Below are 12,260 nucleotides of genomic sequence, written 5' to 3'. Positions count from 1 at the left end.
TCTTAACATAAATAGGTTCTCTGTCAGGAAAGGACCTGACTTCAAGCCTTGTTTGGTGATGTGACCATTCGGCGTGAAGCTGAGCAGTCCAGGATGCAGGACTCAAAAGCACAGAGAGAGAGAAAAACAGTGAGAGCCCAACTCCCAGCCTGACTGGTCAGGGAAAGCTGCTGGGAGAAGCCCAGGTTCTGCTCTGCTCCCAAGACAGCCTCTAAGGTCCCAGCACCAACCACAAGGCACCCTCTGCCAAGGGCTGGGGACATGCTCCACCACAGCATGTCTGCTCCATCCATACCTCCATTCTTGCACATCCCACACTAGCCACATCCAGAACATGGTCCTTTGATGTGATCAGTAGAGTAGTTCTTACTGGCATCCAAAACTCACTGATAACCTGAAAAGAGAAGAAGCTAAGACCTCTCCTGTGAAGAAAGGCTGAGGGAGCTGGGGATGTTCAGCCTGAAGAAGAGAAGGCTCCGGGTTGACCTCATTGCAGCCTTTCAGTACCTTTAAGGGGCTTATAAAAAAGATGGAGAGTGACTTTTTAGATAGTATCATAGATAGTGATAGGCCAAGGGGGATAAGGATAGGACAAATTAAAATAGGGGAGATTTATATTAGGTGTTAGAAGGAAATTCTTCACTCAGAGGGCGGTGAGGCCCTGGCACAGGCTGCCCAGAGAAGCTGTGGGTGCCCCATCCTTGGAGTTGTTCAAGGCCAGGCTGGATGGGGCTTTGGGCAGCCTGGTCTGGTGGGAGGTGTCCCTGCCCATGGCAGGGGGTTGGAACTCGGTGATCTTTAAGGTCCCTTCCCACCCAAACCATTCCATGATTCCATGATTCTAAGAATGATAAATGTTATTTAAACTTCGAAGACAAAAACCAAGGTATCATCTGTTTTGGCAAGTGGCTGCAACCTGGCCAATCTGGATTCGGTGGATTCTTTTTATAGCTCTCTTCATGACGTTGCCTGGAGTAAAAGCTTCAAAAAGGCTTAGATGGAGCAGACGTAACTTGTTCTTGTGTCATCAGAACATAAATTTTGACTAGGGAGAGATTTAAGGACCTAGGCTTAGGTATTCAGGTATCTAGCATAAGCTTGTATTTCCTAACCAAAATAAAATATGGTAAACTTTGCTGTGTATTGAGTTGAGTTAAAACACTGTCCGAGTGGAGGATTTGAACTTAATGAACAAGGTGTACACAAAACACGTACTCTGTCTTGTCATGCTGCTTTAGGTCACAGTCTCACAAAATTCCTCCTTCCCCTCCAGACAAAGCCACGAGCAGAGGATGAAGCTATATTGTCGGACTCCGAGCATACGAAAGGGGTAAATTGATACCCACATCACAAAGCTCCTATCAAAGCACAGACGGGTGCTTTGTGAAGACAGAAGGCAGCTGGAACCCTGAAAGCAACCCAAAATTCACTTTTGATTATACCTTTGTGTGTGTGTGTGTGTTCTGAGGATTTTACACTAAAGAAGCAGAAGTGACCCAATTGGTTTTGCTTCTGCAGCTCAGCTCTGCTCTTTGCCTTTCCATTTGCCTTACAAGTGCCAATTTAAAACGTGTCAGGCACAACTCGCACATAATGAAAAGATGACGTTCAGATTGTACTGCCTTCATTAAAGTAATACAGAGTTTCCACTCACCAGCGTCTTCCTCATTTTAAGCTGTACTGCAAACTGTTCACCATCCTAGTTGCTCTCTCGAAAACTGACCAGACAGATCCCTCCCAACATTTCTGATGCACCTTTTTGAGCCAGACAGCAGAAACAAGTGCATTGAGGATTTCAGCACAGCGTGCCGTGACCTCGGCATTAAATCCTCTCAGTGGCACTTTCCCAGGTGACGTTCTTCGGGTACACTCCCAAACTTCATTCAGTCCACTCCTAATACGCTCCCAACCTCTTACCTTCAAGAATTTATTCATTTCTGATGTTATATACCAATATGAAAGACATCTTGGTTTATCTAGACAACACAGCCAACCAGCACTGTGGTATGAAGTAGGCTCAAAGAACAAGAAACACTTGGAAGAAAATTCCTTTTTCTACTTCAAGAATGTTTTTGGTTTTAGTTCAAGAAGAGGATACTTTGCAAACAGGTTCCCGTACAAAAACCACAGTCCACAACAACTGCATGTGAGAGACATCACAGCTCCAAAACTGCAAGAAACCTTTCTGCACTGTTATAATGGGATGGGGAATGGGATATTCTATGTGACTGAGATGCATTTGAGTGCCAGGCTCCCCAGCAGTCCTGGAGGTCACTGCCTAATCCCACATGAATTATTTTTGCCCTTCCAAGGAGCTTTCCACACGAGCAAGGAAGCATAGTCAGAAAAGGGGATGCCTCACATCAGAGTTTGTAGTACCCACGGGCAAACATATATATGTTGAAGTAGTTGTGGCTCTCTTGACACGGCAGGCACAAATTTGGCTTTGCTCATGTTACTGCTGCATGTATCAGTCTGGGCAGAGCGGGTTTGAAGGGGTACAGCTCCTGCTAAATGCCAAGTGGAGCTCCACCTTCGTTGTGCTGCACATGCCTTCATATCATGTCCTATGAGGAGTGGCTGAGGGAACTGGAGTTGTTTAGTCTGGAGAAGAGCAGGCTCAGGGGAGACCTCATTGCTCTCTACAGCTACCTGAAGGGAAGGTGTGGGGAGCTGGGGGTCGGCCTCTTCTCACAGGTAACTAGTGATAGGACTAGAGGGAATGGCCTCAAGTTGTGCCAGGGGAGGTTCAGGCTGGAAATGAGGAGACATTTCTTCTCAGAAAGAGCAGTCAGGCATTGGGACGGGTTGCCCAGGGAGGTGGTGGAGTCACCGTCCCTGGGGGTGTTCAAGGGAAGGTTGGACGTGGTGCTTAGGGACATGGCTTAGTGGGTGACATTGGTGGTAGGGGGGTGGTTGGACCAGATGATCTTGGAGGTCTCTTCCAACTTTAACGGTTCTGTGATTCTGTGATCTCAGCACCTCTGATGGACATACCGTGGAATTCCAGATTACCCTGCACTGCTGGCCTTCGCGGTGTCCTGGAGATAAAACCACAAAACTAGGCTTTAAGGTGGTCAGAACAACTACAAAGTAGTAGTAACCTTACAGATCAGCACAGAAAAGTTCATCCCATGCAGACTGCATGGGCAGTGTGGGAAAAGCATGTCGGAACTACTCATACATGAAAAGGAGGCCATGAATACTTTGAGGATGGCATAAAAGCAGGCAGATAGCAAAAAGAAGCATTAAAAAGGCCTTTTTTAAATGAGGGTAAGACCTTTCTTCCTGATGTGGTAGAAAAAGAAGTAATAAGGAAGGTGAGATAGGGTCAGGTTGCTGGATAATGCAGACTTCCCGGGTAGCAAGATACCTGCCAAATGAGGTGAGACAGCATGACTGTGAGAGGTGCCAGAGAGAAGGTGGTTACAGAAATTAAGGTCTGAGGTGAAGAGCTCAGCACCAACTGCCTAAACAACACTGCAGACAGTTCACTGAAGACATCTGCTCGGGGTACAGCTGCAAGCCAAACATCTAAGAAAGTGTTTGGCTACTCAGCGGAAGAGATGGTGAATAATGCAGAAAATATTCTCCCTTTATACCATTCAGTGCTGAATTCTCACCTGGCATACTGTCCATGCCCCTCTGCAAGCTCAAAAAGATCCTGTGGGAACAAGTGGAGGTCAGAGAGTAGGAGTGAGAATAAATGAGTGGGCAGTGGAGGCAGAGGCAGGACTATGGCAGGAAGAGCTTGAAAAGGCTGAGGTTTGTTTATCTCAGACTGGAGACAGAAAAGAAGGGACACAGCAAGATAAAATACCAAATACTCCAGGATAAGATGTCTCAGACACTTCTCTTTACCTTGCTGTGTAACACAAGAATAAAGGAATGTACGATGAAATGAAGAGCTCATGCATTCAAAGACGATCAAAGGAAATTCTCTGTCACGTAATGTGTAATTGGACAGTGGAAGATATCACCACAGGAAAGCACTGAGGTCAGGAACTTTGCAGGATTCAAAGAAGGACGGGATGGCTATATGGATCACAGGAATATCCAGTCAGAACAATTATGCTAAACTTTGGAAGAAGTATAAAGACGGGGTTTCAGAGTTTAAGCCAGTATCTGACTACGGGAGAATAAAAATTAGGTTTCTGTAGGGGTAGATTATCCCACATCTGTCTCTGAGGTCCTTCTTTGCCAGCAGCTGATGCCGGCCTCTTTAAGGCCAGATCATCAGCCTGCATGAACGACACAATTTCTGTTTTCCCAGCTATGCATCAACTTCAGGGGCACTGAAAAGCTTTGTCTAGCTGCAACAATGTCAGCAAATTCAGACCTGCATTTTCCCACTGGTGATACACTTACGGCACCACCTGTAGTAAATCAGCACAAGGCACTTTTATCACAACACAATTTCCTTTAACATAGGCTAGCTTAAAATGACTGCAGAGCCGTGGCCATGTAGACGTGGAGCGTGAGAGTTTGATACCTTCCTCTCTGCATGCCAGAGTCAAGCTCAGTCTTGCCTGCTCCTGCCTTGTGTTCCCTTATACAGAGTTGCCAGCATCCACAGGGAGGGCAAAGCTTAATCATGACCTGAGCTTAATCCACAGCAAACAGCTCTCTGTTAGGAGGCTCGTGCATACAAACCACCTATTTCCTGACAATATTCTCCTTAAGGACTAACCTTTTCTAAAAGAAGCGGATATACCTTCTTCTCTGACCACGACGCAAAATGAAGGGAGCCCAGGCCTTCTGTTGAGGTCCATATAGCTAATCCATATGCTCAAAGCTGTATCCACCAGCTCCAGGACCCCAAGGCTAGGCAGGAGATCCGGGCTCCATCCAGCTCAGCCCAGCTGCAGCAGCAGCAGTTTCAGAGCCCTCACCAATTTATTTACTTCAAGAGCCTCTCTCTGACGCCTACACAGCCAAGCACAGATTTTCTGCGTAGTTCTGGTGCCTGAAGCCTATGTAATTGCAGTTTAAATGCTTATATCCCATTTTGCAGTTAGGAGGGCTTCCAGTTTCACCCTCCTTCCCTAGTCTTGCAAACTACCAGCTGACCTCCAGTTCAGTCTCTCGCTGTCCACAAGCTCTCTCAAGCAGCAGCCCAACAACTTTTCTCTGTCTTAACAACACCTGAAGCTAGCTTATTTACACCCAGCATGATCCCAAGCTTTTTAAGGGGCAGCATTTACTTTCTCCCTGCCCTTTTCTCCTCTTTGCCCCAATCCACATCCATTATGGCTTGAGTGCAAAGGAAGATCTTCCTACAAGCAGACAGGTACAGTTTAGGAACCTGTAGAAGCTGAAACCAAACAAAACCAAACCCTGAAACACTGCAGAGTGGATTGTTCCCCTAAACCATTTTGCTGTTACTTCTGGGCCTTTCCTGCCCTCCCGCTTGTTCCACAGGAGAGTCTCATGTACTCACCAGCCTGAGTTAAGTGTTCCTGAGGCTGTATTCACCCTCAGCTAACGCAGTGAAGTCAAAAGGCAACGATCTTTTCTTTTTCTGCAGCGGTTTGTGAAGTTTCTGCTCTCTGCTCAGTACCTCTTCCTTAATTTTTATAATCTCAGAGCACTCTAAGCATTGTCTGGTAACTGTGCCGATCATTACTATAATTTTAAAATCTCTTTGAGGTCTCTTTGACCCCTCAAAATGAGCCTCTTAACTTTGCCTCAGAACTGAAATCACTGAAACCATTACCGATTAGCTGCTTTATAATGCACCTTTCTCCAAGCATACCCTTCCTGAGACGGTGACCCATGCTCCTTGCAGTATTCTAGCGAGGCCTAATAACCATCTTCCAGAGGACTGTATTGCCTCTTTCCTGGTGCATTATAGCTCATTGTTCCATCGGGCTAGTGTCTTGTTTGCCTTTTTTATTGCAGCTGTGCACCGAAGTGATGGTTTCTATGATTTTTTTTCCACGGTAACCCCTTTCTCTCCCTGAGCAGCGTGCCGGATGTAACACCCATTCCTTACATTTGCTCTTTGTTCCCAGACTAATCACTTTTCATTTTCTATACCAAGCAGCATTTGCCATCTGCTGGCTCATCAACTAAATGATCCAAATCCCGTTTGAATCCGCTTGCATTGTTCCTTATCGCTTCTGCGTGCTTCCAGTCTTACCGTCCCACCAGCAGAGATTTCACACGCATGGCGCTCAGCTGAGGCACAGGAATCCACGGGATCTTCTCACGCCGTGGGCAGAGCGTCCCGCCCGGATCTGCCGCTTGCTGCCTCCATACAGAAAAGAAGGGTTAGCTTTGGCAAAAAATTAGGCTCACATATGCTTCAGGCTGCTTGAGATAAAGGATGGCTTTAAGCCCAGGGGCTGCACCAGGGGATGGTGCAAGGCAGCGTCCTACAACACAGATACCAAGGATTGTGGAAGGGCTGCTGCAGCTTTCGGAGACACCTGCTGGTGTGCCCACAGCAAGAGGCAGCTCTGCTTCCCAGCTGACAGCTCTCCCCACCTGTGTTGGAAGGACAGGCACGTGCCACATCTCCTTGCACCACATACCATTTCTGTCTGTGGGGGGAAAGGCAGAAAGGAAACAGGAATGTGGACAAAACAAAACTTCGCCCTTGGAAACCAGGGCCTCTGGCCCCATGGGCTAAAATACAAATTTCCTCTCACCCCAACAGTGCACTCTCCAAAACTCCAGCACAAAGAAATTGTCCTGAATCTCTCTGGGAAACGCACGGAAGGCCAGACGTGTGGAAGAAGCAGGGGTCAGCTGGGGACACACGCTCTTTTCCCAGCTCTCAGCACCAGTTGTGGCAGAGTGGCGTGCACTAAGCTCTGGTGCTTTTAAAGCAGGGTTTATGGGCAACCCTTCTGCTGTGTTGATGCCTGTGCCACATGGCATTCTCTTGGAAACTCTTTTCTGTCTTAGCAACAGCCAGCCTGACTTGCTGGTCTATTGCCTTCGCCTTATTTTGTTTGTCGTTTCAGGAAAAAATTGTCTGAGATTACCCAGAGTGAGCAATCTTTTGGATGATCTTTTCCGGCCTTCCCTTAAAAGCATTGCCTGCACTTGGGGCATTATCAGTTGCCTATCCAAGAAACACTCAGGCAAGAGAAGAACTGGACAACCTGTGCATTCTCTAGCAAATTTTCTAATCATTTATTTATGGAGAAAACGACCACAGAGTGGTCAGTTCAGAAAGCTAAGTTTTTGCAGCTGTTTTGTGGTCCACATGTAAAAAGATCTAGTTTTTCTTTAAAGTGTGTCAATTTTTCTGAATGCCAAGTTCACAAGGGCTAGGCCTGATTTCAAACAACATTTACTGCTCCCATTTATAGTTTTTTCTACATGGGGATTTGAGTTAGGAGTGCACAACATGAATAAATCTTTAATAAGCTACAAACATCAGCGGAAATAACTTGTGCTATGCCTTTCTCAGCCAGGAAACCAGCATACCCAGCCTAACTGACTTGCCCTTGGCTATAATTGTGATTGGAGATACCAGCTTTTATCCCAGACTTTCCACACACTTAAAACCAGCTTGGGTTCTAGGTGCTCAGCATTTCTGAAAGACAATTTTTACCTTTATTTGAGCGCAGAAAATCAGTACTCGCTCTGTACTGTTCATATGCTCTTTCCTGCTAGGATAGGGTGGTAGGGGAAAAAAAGAGTTTTGGTAACTAATGGCAGCATTCCAGTGCTCTTTATTAATACATAAGCCAGAGGAGTTCATCACAGGTATGGGTAGAAAGATTTTTCATAGTCCTTCTCTTAGCCTTACTTAGGTCTCCAATAAGAAAATGAAGCTCACAGACAAATTTAACTTAGTTTCACGTCTAAAGAATTTGCATTCCATGAAAAAAAAAAAAAAGAGAACAATGACAGCCCAAATTCAGCCTTTTTAACAATAAAAGTCCTGCAATCTGGTTTAGACCTGTTCTTGTGCATTGTAGCTGTATGATTTGTGCAGCATGCAGCCTCATTAAACTGCCTGAAATTCATGAGTGCGATTTGAGCATGCACCTGTAATATTATTTGATTCACTGGAACTTCTGAAAACCTCCTCTATTATGACATTTAGACACAGCCTGGCTCTTCTGTCTTTCTCTCCCTTTTGGCAAATTTGCATCCAGAACAAGTAAGACAGAAATCTTGCAAAAGGGGTAGAACTGCCATGTCCCTTCAATAAAAGTACAATTTTCCCTATTTATCTCACCATCTGAAGCAACCAAAATTCCCTCCGAGAGTACTGCAGAGGCCTCTGCCTACATGCAAAAACATATAAATATATATATTGATCAATCTCTTCCTCTAGCTCACAAGCATCCTCCAGATCTTTTCCTATCTCTAGCCTCAGCACAAGATTTCTCTTTTCTTGTAGTAGGAACCACTAGGTCAGTTGTAATGTTCGTGCCGTTTCCTCCTGCTGACGTGCTGTCCTCTTTTCCACCGTTAACATCCACTGTCTACTTGTTTACCCCTTCCTGAAGTGTTGTGGAAATTCTGTCTCTCTCTGGCACTCCACGTTGGGCTGAGAGCCTGAGCAGGGTAGAACAATTCAAGAGGCTGCCTTCTCAGGAGCTGTCAGTGGGTTTCCCAGGAGCCCAGAAAATTCAAAGGATAAAGTGGCCTCTGTTGCCCTCACTGCACCTTTGATGCACTGATACTCGCACGATTCACAGGACTGCCCAGAGCTGGGTGTGAACACATTGTCTCACCAAGTTTTCCTCATTTCAGAATCATTAGTGTCTCCTACAGCCCATTTCCCAGGCGTCCATTACGTGTGATACTTGGATTAGTAGCAAAAATGTTGTTTTGCCTTATCCAATTGTTTCTTTCCTCCCTATCCCTGTCTTTCCCTGAATCTTTTGTTAACAAGACATAGACAGGTTCTGATCCTGCAGTCAATAATATGACCCCACGCAAGAAGACTGTGATGCACGGCAGAAAGGTGAGATGAGCGTGAGATTGACTTCTATGAGTAAGTTTCATCTTAATTAATATCAAATATTTCATAGTGTAGCCCTTTACATACGAGCTAGTCACCCTAGGGTCTCTTTATACTGGGTGGAGACAGGTACAGTCAAGGCTAGCCCAGCTGTAGGTACCTAAATTAGGAGAAATCAATTCGGTCCTTCATTTCTGGTTCCGATTGCATCGCCTGTGTCTGCATTCACCAGATTCACTGCATCTACCTCACTGATGTCAATGGCAATTTTTAAAACTTGCACTCTTGGAGGTACCACAAGGCATGCCATGCAAAAATATGCCAGAATACATCCCTGTCTTCCAAACTACCTCAAGGTCCTTCCTGACTGTTAATTGGAAGTTCTAATAGAATCTCTGCAACTTGATTTTCTGGACATGCCACTCACTGAGAGAAAAAAGGTGTCCACTAATTTCTATCACTGAAAAGATGAGCTCTTCTGTGGCTGTATAGAAAAAGAACCCCTGCAATAAAGCTTTGCTATCTGTGCAGTAAGAGGAGAATATGTAAGCCTGTTTAAATGCTTTCAACAGCACTCATTAAATCTCTTATCACCATGGGGAAAAAAAAAGAAAAAAAAATAAAAAAAGGAAAAAGAAAAAAAGAAAAAAAAACCACCTTGGCAACACTAAGAAGAAGTAAAATTTAGGGATTTCCATATAGCTAAGATCTCAAACAGTTCTGAGAAGGAGGAAACTGACTCCAGGTAGAAAAAGGGACAAAAAGAATTGGGAGTGACTGACGTAGTCAGAATAATTCTTCCCCTACCTTAACACAAATACAGACCACATAGTTTACAGCAGAGAACTAACATTTCAGAGTAAGAACCCCCCTCCTACCTAACCTGTGTATAGGTTGACAAGGGTCTGCAAAGCACAGCATGCAGCAGGGAGTCTATCTTATTCACTGCAAGGAGAGATCCACCTTTCTGAAAACAGAGAAGCCGGGGAGTTAGGTGAGAGACAGAGCTTTAGGCTTCTTTATGTTACTGTAATCCAAATTGCCTATTCAGTGTTTGAGTAGGGTATTTTTTCCCAGTTGCCTAAAAGTGAGTGGCTTTGTTGTTCTGAACAGGCCATCCCCAAGTTGTAGCAAGCACCTGCTTTTGGCAAAACTCCAAAAATTGAGTGTTTGTGCCCAGCAAAGCTCTAAGCGCAGCTGGGTATGATAAAGAAACTGTAATAAGGAACACTGCAACTGAAATCAAGGACTCCATCTCATCTTATCTTTGGATTGGAGATGCAGAACTTATAATCAGTAAGGGAATATGAGCCTAGAAAGACTACAAAAAAAAAAAAAAAAACAGGTCAACGGCATAAAGGCATCCATTTTATTATACCTATATATAGAGAGTATATTATTATCTAACAATATCTTTGAGTACTGAGTCATGGTTTCAGATCCATGAAAAGCTAGGCTGCAGGTGGCAATCCACTCATGCATATTTGCTCTTCACAAAACCCATTTTGCATTGAGGGAACTGCTAAAATGGAGATGCCAGAACGCTATCAGGATGATGCAGAAATCTTTGCAGATGTGCAATTTTCATCTAAAATAAGTTCTACTACTGCAGAGTCCTAGAGTACTTCAGCACAAAATTAGCCAAAATTTATTTTTATGTAGTCTTCCCAGTTTCAAGGGCAGATGCAGCCCTGCTGTATGAGTGGAGGACTGTTACCACATAATTAACACCACTTAAGCGTTGCACCAGTCAGTGGTAATAAGCAAGGGGAAGAGAGGACAGAGGGATCTTTAGACTCCTGAATAAATCCAGACTTTGTGCAAAATAGGTTTGATATATCGGCTACCTTAACACCTCTTCAGAATGACTACTGGGGAGTAAAGTTGAATAAATAAAGCCAGCAGAAGAGTCTCATGTGCCAGCATTTTTGTTCTTCTGGGTCAGGCTAGTTGAAGACAGAGGAGAAATATCCACTGGTGACATCTTTCCCTTCAGCCACTGGACTGCAGCAGTAACCTAAGAGCTGTATTGCTCCCTCATTAGCAAAATGCCCAGAGCTGTTAGCTCTGGTTCTTTCCAACAGCCTTTCCAGGTTCATTTGTTTTTCATAATTGTTTTGCTTCCCACCATTTTTCAGCCAGGCCTTTGTCATTGTCTTAAGAGTGCCTTCTGTCCAGAGCCCCACAGGCATTTTCCCTAATGCCAGACCCCAATGCAGACTGCTGGTCTCTCTGTGAGTTTCATCTTGTGCTGCTTTAGCCTTTCACAACTGCTCTTAGTAACATGCTCAGGAAAAAAAAAAAAAAAAAAAAAAGAACAACAAAAACAGATTGTTTGCTAGTGTAGATTATCCTGCAGAGGTTTCTTTTTCTTTTTTTTTTTCTTTTTATTTTTTCTTCCTGTGATATTTAAAAACCATGCAAGAGAGACAGGGATTTCCATCCCTGGCTAGAAATCTTTCCTAGCTTCTTTCACTCTTGAAAGAGCAAGAGTAGCTCTGCCTAGCAGAACTGATTAATTGTGGTTATAATAAAACATATTCCTTCTAAAAATGTCTGACTGCATTGTGTTTTAGGGGCTAGAGAAAATTGGCATCATGGCTAAGATGTATGTGTACGTAGCGATAGGCCTTATGTAACACATTAATGCTAGAACTAAATGCTGCAGATTAGATTTTTACAACAGCATTTTTCACCGGTTACCATGAAACAATAGTGCTTGGTCAGGAAACTACTGCAATAATCCTGCAGCTTTTTACAAGTCAATATTTAAGGCATCGCTACAGCAAGGCTGTGTTACTACAGCATTGCAGGAGCTGTGAAATGAGCCTCCGTCATTCATAATTACCTAGACGCAGGAAACCGCCGATGAGCACGTCCTCAGCTTCTCCTCGGGGGCCGGGGGGGTTTCCAGCGGTGCAGCCTAAGGCGACCCTGCGGATCACCACCAGAGGCAGCGCAGCAGCTGCCTGCAGCCCCGGCCCGGCTCCACGGGGTGTCAGCAGCGGGTTGCGAGGGCAAAGCCGGGTGGGGAGGGTGCCTTCGTCGTGCCCTCACCTCCCTGTTAGACGGTGTCCAAGTGAGGCAGACGTAGGACCCTTCCAACCCAGACCGCCCCGTGGGTCTACCACATAGTGCATGACAAGGAAACGGGGTGCTGTCTGCCGCCTTGCAGCTGTTCCCAGTGGGTTGTCGGTCTTCCAGGGGCTGCTGGCACGGAGTAAGAGCTGCAGAAGCTGCAGGACAGTGACTTATGGAAAAGTAGAGAGCAGTAACTGGTAGTCAGTCGACTTCACCTTACTTAGCTTCTGGAGCTGGTATGAGGATG

The sequence above is a fragment of the Anser brachyrhynchus genome (assembly GCF_964034855.1).
Source record: "Anser brachyrhynchus genome assembly, chromosome: 1".
Classification (NCBI taxonomy): domain Eukaryota; kingdom Metazoa; phylum Chordata; class Aves; order Anseriformes; family Anatidae; genus Anser; species Anser brachyrhynchus.
The sequence above is the reverse complement of the archived record's forward strand: the minus strand, read 5'-3'. Positions refer to the sequence as shown.